We start from the raw sequence: 7,183 nt of genomic DNA, 5'->3' as shown, positions 1-7,183 counted from the left end.
GGGGAAAGAACGAGGGAGACAGATGGAGAAAGAGGAAGGGGGATGGAGGGAAAAAGAGGGAAAATGAAGATAAGAGAAAGGGTGACCGAGACGGAGAGAAAGTTATAGGAAGGGAGAGAGGGAAAGAGACGGAAAGAAAGAAAAGTTGGGAGACAAAGAAAGAGAAAGAGGAAGGGAGAAAGAGAAAAAGAAAGGAAAGAGGGCAGAGAAGAAAAAGAGAGAGGGGGAGGCAGAGGTGGAAGGAGGGAGTGAGGGAAAGTTAATTAAAGGACTTCCCATATGCTGCCGTCTTACGTCATTGTGCGCGTTGACCTTTGACCCATGTAAAGCCCCTCCCCTCCCCTCCCCTCCCCTCCCCTCCCCTCCCCTCCCCTCCCTTCCCCTCCCCCCCCTCCCCTCCCCTCCCCCCACCCATTCGGCCCCCCATCCCACCCCAGGCACCGAAAGAGTGCCAATGCCTCTCGAAGACTGTAAGCAAGACGTGTACACAAACAAAATGAAACACTGATGAGTAGTTCTCCCGGAGTTCGAAACGCCATGTATTCATTCCGTTTCCATTTTGGCTTTTGTTTTTCTTTCCTTCATTCTTTCATTTTTGTTGTATCTGTTGTTGTTAGAGCGAACACAACCACCGAAAGTCGTAGAGTAGGTCTCGATGGAGTTTATTTCGCTTTCCCCGCATTCCACGCCACGGCAACGAACGAAAAGAGAGCGACAGGTAAATAAATCTCGGTCGTCGAAGGGCAGAAGGAAGGCATATGGCGGCGCTCGCCACGCTGCAGGTCGCGGCGCAAAACGACGTCGCAACACGACAACTTACACGACACGTAACAATGGCGCTGATTGCGGGCGCGTATGTCGGCGGCGGGATCAGAGGGCGCGGCGGGAAGGGGAGGGGGGAGGGGAGGATGGGACTGTGGGAGGGGAAGGGGTGAGGAAGGAGGAAGGGGAGGGAGAGGTGAGAGGAAGGGGGGAGGGGAGGGGAGGTGAGAGGAAGGGGGAAGGGGAAGGAGAGGTGAGAGGGGAAGGGGAGGGGAATGGGTAGGGGGAGGAAAGGGGGTGGGGAAAGAGCAGGAAGGGGAGTGGGGTGGGAAGGGGGATTGGTTGCAGCGAGGGCAAGGAGGCCGCCCCGCACAAAGGCGACTACAGGTGGGACGGCCGCGGGGCTGGAGGAGCAGGAGGGCGCGGTGGGACATCCTTCGCCGGCGTCCTTAGGCCAGGTCCTTAGCCCAGATGACAGATGGCTGCGGTTGCTGCACGTGTGGCGGCCTCTTCCTCGCCTCCCCCTTCTCCTCCCCTGTCTCCCCTTTTCCTTCGTTTCCTTCTTCCAATTTTCCCATCGCTTCTCGTCGCCGACTGTCCCTTGCTCATTATCCTATTTTTCTCTCTCTCTTTGTCGTTCTCTTTCTCTTTCGTTATTCTTGTTTATTTATTTATTTTACTCTTTCTCATTCTTTCTCATTGTCTTTCTGTTTTCTGTTTCTTGCTATTTCTTTTTCTTTTTTTTCTGTCTTTCTATTTCTATTTTTCATCGCTCTCTCTCTCTCTCTCTCTCTCTCTCTCTCTCTCTCTCTCTCTCTCTCTCTCTCTCTCTCTCTCTCTCTCTCTCTCTCTCTCTCTCTCCCTCTCCCTCTCCCTCTCCCTCTCCCTCTCCCTCTCCCTCTCCCTTTCCCTTTCCCTTTCCCTTTCCCTTTCCCTCCCCCTCTCCCTCCCCTTCCCCTTTCCCCTCGCTCCCTCACCTTCCCCTCTTTCCCCTCGCTGTCTCACCTTCCCCTCTTTCCCCTCGCTGTCTCACCTTCCCCTCTTTCCCTCGCAACCATGTGTGCGTTGGGCGACACGGTGTTGCCACTGGGACGCGAGGAATGAGGAAATGGCTTTACTGCCGAGCGTGGAAAGTGCCATCGATGAGAGAGACGTTTTAATACCTTGTTTTTTTTTTTCTTTTCTTTTCCTTTTTTCTGATAGTTTCATTATTTATTAGGGGAGCAGTTGCGCAGTGGTTCGTCAGATGTTTATTTTGGGTTAATTTTATTTTTATTTAGATTTTGTTTTCCTCTTCTTTTGTGCAAGGGATGGCTGGCGAGAAAAGAAAGATTTACTATTTTTTTTCGGAAAGTGAGTGGCAAGATTTCGAGGAACAATTATTTTCCGATATTTGAAGAAAAAAGTCTTTAGTTCTTTCCATCCTCCTCTTCCCTCTCGTTTACCCCTTTCCCTCCTCTCTTTCTCCGTCTCGCTCTCCCTACCATTCTCCTCTGCTTTCTTTCTCCCTCTTTTTTCCCTTCTCTCCTCCGAAGCTCCCTCCACTCTCCCTTTCCCTTTCCCCCTCCTCTCCCTTCTCCCTTGGTCTTTGTCCCCCGTAACCCCCTCCCCTCTCCCTCTCCTCCCCTCTCTCGTCTCGTCTCTTCTTCTTTCTTCATCTCTCCCCTCTCCCCTTTCCCTCTCGTCTCGTCTCATCTCGTCTCTTCTTCTCTTCTTCCCTCTCCTCTCCTCTCCCCTCTCCCCTTTCCCTCTTCCCATTTCCTCTCCTCTTTCCCTCTCCTCTCTCCTCTCACCCCTCCGTCACAAGTCGTAGATCTAGATATATATTTTTTCCCCTCAATGACGCAGTTTTGAGCGAAGGGAGGGTGGGAGTCCCCGAGGATCTGATAGGAGGGGAAGGAGGAGAAATTTTGGTGTAGAGTGTTCCTTTGTGACAGGATGGAGTTACGCAAGGAAGGGTGGGGAGAGAGCAGTGGGAGGGAGAGGGGAGAGGGGTAGGAGATAGAGAAGGGTGGGGAGAGAGGAGTGGGGGGAGAATGAGTGTTTAAGGGGGGTTGGGGCAGCGCGAGTTTATGTGCGGGGAAGGGAATAAGAGGGAGGGAGGGAGGGAAGGTAGGAGGGGCGTGTTTCCCACGGAGGGGCTTTAACTAAGGAGGAGGGGAGGGAGAAAGAGAAACAGAGAGGGAGGGAGGGAAGGGAGGAAGGAGGTAGAGATTGAAGAAGGAAGGAAGATAGGAAGGAGGGAGTGAGGGAGGATTTAAGAAAGAGAGATATGGAGGAAAGGAGGAAGCTGGTGGGGAGGTGAGAAGGAAGTAGGGAAGGAGGTTGAGAGGGAGGAAAGGAGGGAGAGAAGGATAGAAACACAGAGGGAGGGAAGGTGGGAAGGAAAAAAAACAGGTTGGAGAGAATTAAGAAGAAAGAGAGGGAAAAGGGAGGGAGAGAGAGAGAGAGAGAGAGAGAGAGAGAGAGAGAGAGAGAGAGAGAGAGAGAGAGAGAGAGAGAGAGAGAGAGAGAGAGAGAGAGAGAGATGCCATCGTAGGGAGGGGCTGTTTATGTATTGCCTGTGTCGACATTCCTTCAGTGTTGTGAGAGGACTTGCCCGGCATGGGGGGCTAGGGGCGCAGGGAGGAGGAGGAGGAGGAGGAGGAGGAGGAGGAGGAGGAGGAGGAGGAGGAGGAGGAGGAGGAGGAGGAGGAGGAGGAGGAGGAGGAGGAGGAGGAGGAGGAGGAGGAGGAGGAGGAGGATAATAATAATAATAATAATAATAATAATAATAATAATAATAATAATAATAATAATAAGAAGAAGAAGAAGAAGAAGAAGAAGAAGAAGAAGAAGAAGAAGAAGAAGAAGGACATAGGAGAAGGAGAAGGAGAAGGAGAAGGAGAAGGAGAAGGAGAAGGAGAAGGAAAAGAAGGAGAAGGAGAAGAAAGGACATAGAAGAAGAAGAAGAAGAGAAAGGATATGGTAGAAGGAAAAAAGTAGAAAAGGGGAAAGGAAATAGAGGCGATGAATAATTGGAATGGAAATAATGATTGGTATAACGAATGTAATAATAATGGTAATAATGAAAATATTCGGAGGGCGAAGAGGAAGGGGGCGGTGACTCCCTCCACTGCGACGCGGAGTTTTCTTTCGGGTTGGAGACGCACACACACACACGTACATGCACACGCAGACGTAACATACACATATACATACGCACATTCATGCGTACATATACTCACTTAGAGACTCGCCCACATAAATATATACGTGTGCAGGTATTCGTGTGTATGTAAGTATTCGCATGCGTGTGTGTGTGCGTATTTTCTTCCCATTAGCATTAAGGTTGGCAAGTTCCTGGAGCGACGGGTTTCGCTTTGCCATGTTGGGACAAACAGGTTAGTTTTGCCGGAAATAATGAGTCGATGCAAAAAGTTGCCGCGGTCGGTCAGGTTACCAACATCGGCGACGCGCTTTTCGGGAGTCCGGCCAAGAGTCTGAGTCGGGGCGGCGGGCGGCGAAGACTGCTCGAAGGTGGAATTTCAAGCTTTTTGGCGGAGATGGGTCGAGGCGCGCCGTGTCGTCGGGGTCGGGGCAGAGAGAGGTGGGCGCGTCGGTGAGCGGAGGGCGCCCTTCTCGTTCCTGGAGTGCGTGTTGGCTTTTGTGGGGGAGAAGGAGAGAGTGGGGGGAGGAGGTAAGGGTATGGGGAGGGCCGGGGGGATGACGCGGTGTTGTGCCCGCGCGCCCATACCCACGCGCGGGAGGGGCGTAGGGGAAGGCAGTGTCCGTGGCCCGGGGCAGGTCCGGAGTGCAGGTCGGAAGTGGGAACGGAGGGGAAGCGCGGTTCCCAGGCCGGCAAGGGCAGGTGGCGCGCACAATGTGTCCCTGCCCCCGCCCCCCTCTGCCCCCTGTCCTCCTGGCCCCCTGCCCCCTGCCCATGCCCCTACCCTTGCCCTTCTTTCTTGTGGCTCCCTTGCTCCTCGCTGACACCAGCCTCAAACCCTCCTCCTCCTCCTCCTCCTGCCCGGCCACACCTGTTACTGACGGCGATGCCCCTCCGCTCTCATGTGGGCTGCACATGCGCCCGAGGAAGCCGCCCGCGCTCCCAGGGCTTGTGGGCGCTCCACCTGCGCTGCGGATTGGATTTGGCCCCGAAAGGAGGATTGAAGACTGGAGAAAGCAGAAGTGGAGGGTGTACATATTATTATTATTATTATTATTATTATTATTATTATTATTATTATTATTTTAATAGAATCATTATCATCATTCATCTTCATCATTATCATGGCCATCATTGTTATTATTATGATTACTATGATAATCACTAACATTGTTATTGTTATTATTATTATTATTATTATTATAATTATTATTATTATTTTTATAATTATTTTTATAATCAGCATCATCATCATGAGTCATTAATTTTCAGAATTATTATAATTATTAATATTATTGTTGTTATTTATTATTATTAATGATATTATCAAGAGTATTATTATTAGTATTATTATTATATTTGTGTTGCTTCTGCACTTATTATTATTATCATCATCATTATTATTATTGTTGTTATGTTTATTAGTGGAAACAGTAGGAGTACTATTTATATAAAAAAAAAAAACACTACTTTGCTTGTTGCTCAATTGTAAATTAGTTATGTATGTAGTACTATAAAAATAAATAATATCCGATTATTTTATGTACTGTTCATCTGAAGTTTGACGTAACGCATTTTTTTCTGAACGATATGGAGGCAACAGAAAAAAAAAAAGAAATCTTTCCGACCCTCTCCCCCACCCCTCTCTCCCCTACGCATTACATATTTTACAAAGTCGAGGATTTCGTACAGAAGCAGCGCCACGGCTTGCAGATTTATTTAAAGGTAAAAGTTTCTTAGAATTTCCACGCCATCCTTCCGCAAACGTTTATGTGTATAGTCTCACTCCCTCCCTCTCTCTCTCTCTCTCTCTCTCTCTCTCTCTCTCTCTCTCTCTCTCTCTCTCTCTCTCTCTCTCTCTCTCTCTCTCTCTCTCTCTCTCTCTCTCTCTCTCTCACTCTCACACACTCTCACACTCTCTCACTCTCTCCCTCCCTCCCTCCCTCCCTCCCTCCCTCCCTCCCTCCCTCCCTCCCTCCCTCCCTCCCTCCCTCCCTCCCTCCCTCCCTCCCTCCCTCCCTCCCTCCCTATATCACATCCCTCTAGTCGCGTGACAGTCACGTGACCTCACGCACTCCCGGGTGTCATCGGAGCGACTGTCGTGTGCTTCGGGGTTTATTCTTACGTAGATTTCAGTGTCGCGGCGGAGGTGTGCCGGTGTTAATTTATTAACTTACAGGTGTGTTACTGCTTTTATTAGTGTCAGTATTATTGTGGCTGCTGGTATGTAGTAGTGTTGTTGATATCAGTTATTAATCATCGTCGTCGTCGTCTTCGGTCATCATTCATCATCATCATCATCATTATCATTATCATTATCATTATCATCAATCAGTATCTCTGGTATCAGTTCCAAAATGATTAGTATCTTTAACATTAACATTTCCAATTCCTTTTCCTTTTAATTATCAATAATCATATGAAACTCATAACCCGAAAGGTGTTCATGTGGATGGCCTTAAAACGATAGATGAATAAAAGGAATAAAGGAAGAAGGAATGAAAGGTGTTAGGCAAAAGAAGAGAGGAATAGAAACAAAGACAAAAAACACGATTGAAGGCAGTATAAAAGGGGGGGGGGGGGGGATGAAATACGTGGGAAGAAGAAAGCCGACAATTTTGTAAATAGAAGGGAGAGAGGATGGTGGAAAGGGGGAAAAGAGGTAGACAGGAAAGAAAGGGAAGAGAGAGAGAGAGAAAAAAATGAAAGGGAAAAGGAGAGAAAAGGGGAATGCAGATATAAATGGGATGAAGCATGGGGGGAATAAATATAACAAGAAAATGGAGAGGAATGGACGGTAAATTACTTGAGTAGATGGAAGCAAAAACGTAGAAGAAAAAAAGGAAGAAGGTAAAAAAAATAGTGAAGGAAAATGAATCAAATTTCAAGAAGGCAGAAAGTGGTAAAGACTGGCAAGGAAAGATATTGAGAGAGAGGGAGGGAGGGAGGGTGGGAGGGAGGAAGGGAGGGAGATAGAGTGAGGGAGAGGGAGAGCCAAGACAAGTGTCCAGCAGGCGAAGGTGTCGTGTGGCGCCGGCCGGTCTCGCGCAGCCGACCGACCGCCCGACCACCCGCCGGGGAAGCCTCCTCGAGCCTCTGTCGTGTCCATCTGGCGCTCGTTACCGCTCCTGTGTCCACGTCCCCGGCCTGTGTCCACCGCCGCCTCCCGTGCCCTTCTGGCCCGGAGGCGGCGGCGTCTCCTCGGTGTTGTGGGTTGGGATTACGAGGTGGTCCTAGGGGTTGTGGGGGGGGGGGAAAAGTGTATTGGGGGTG

This window comes from Penaeus chinensis, chromosome 1, assembly GCF_019202785.1.
Source record: "Penaeus chinensis breed Huanghai No. 1 chromosome 1, ASM1920278v2, whole genome shotgun sequence".
In the NCBI taxonomy this organism is placed as follows: Eukaryota; Metazoa; Arthropoda; class Malacostraca; order Decapoda; family Penaeidae; genus Penaeus; species Penaeus chinensis.
This window is presented reverse-complemented; position numbering follows the sequence as displayed.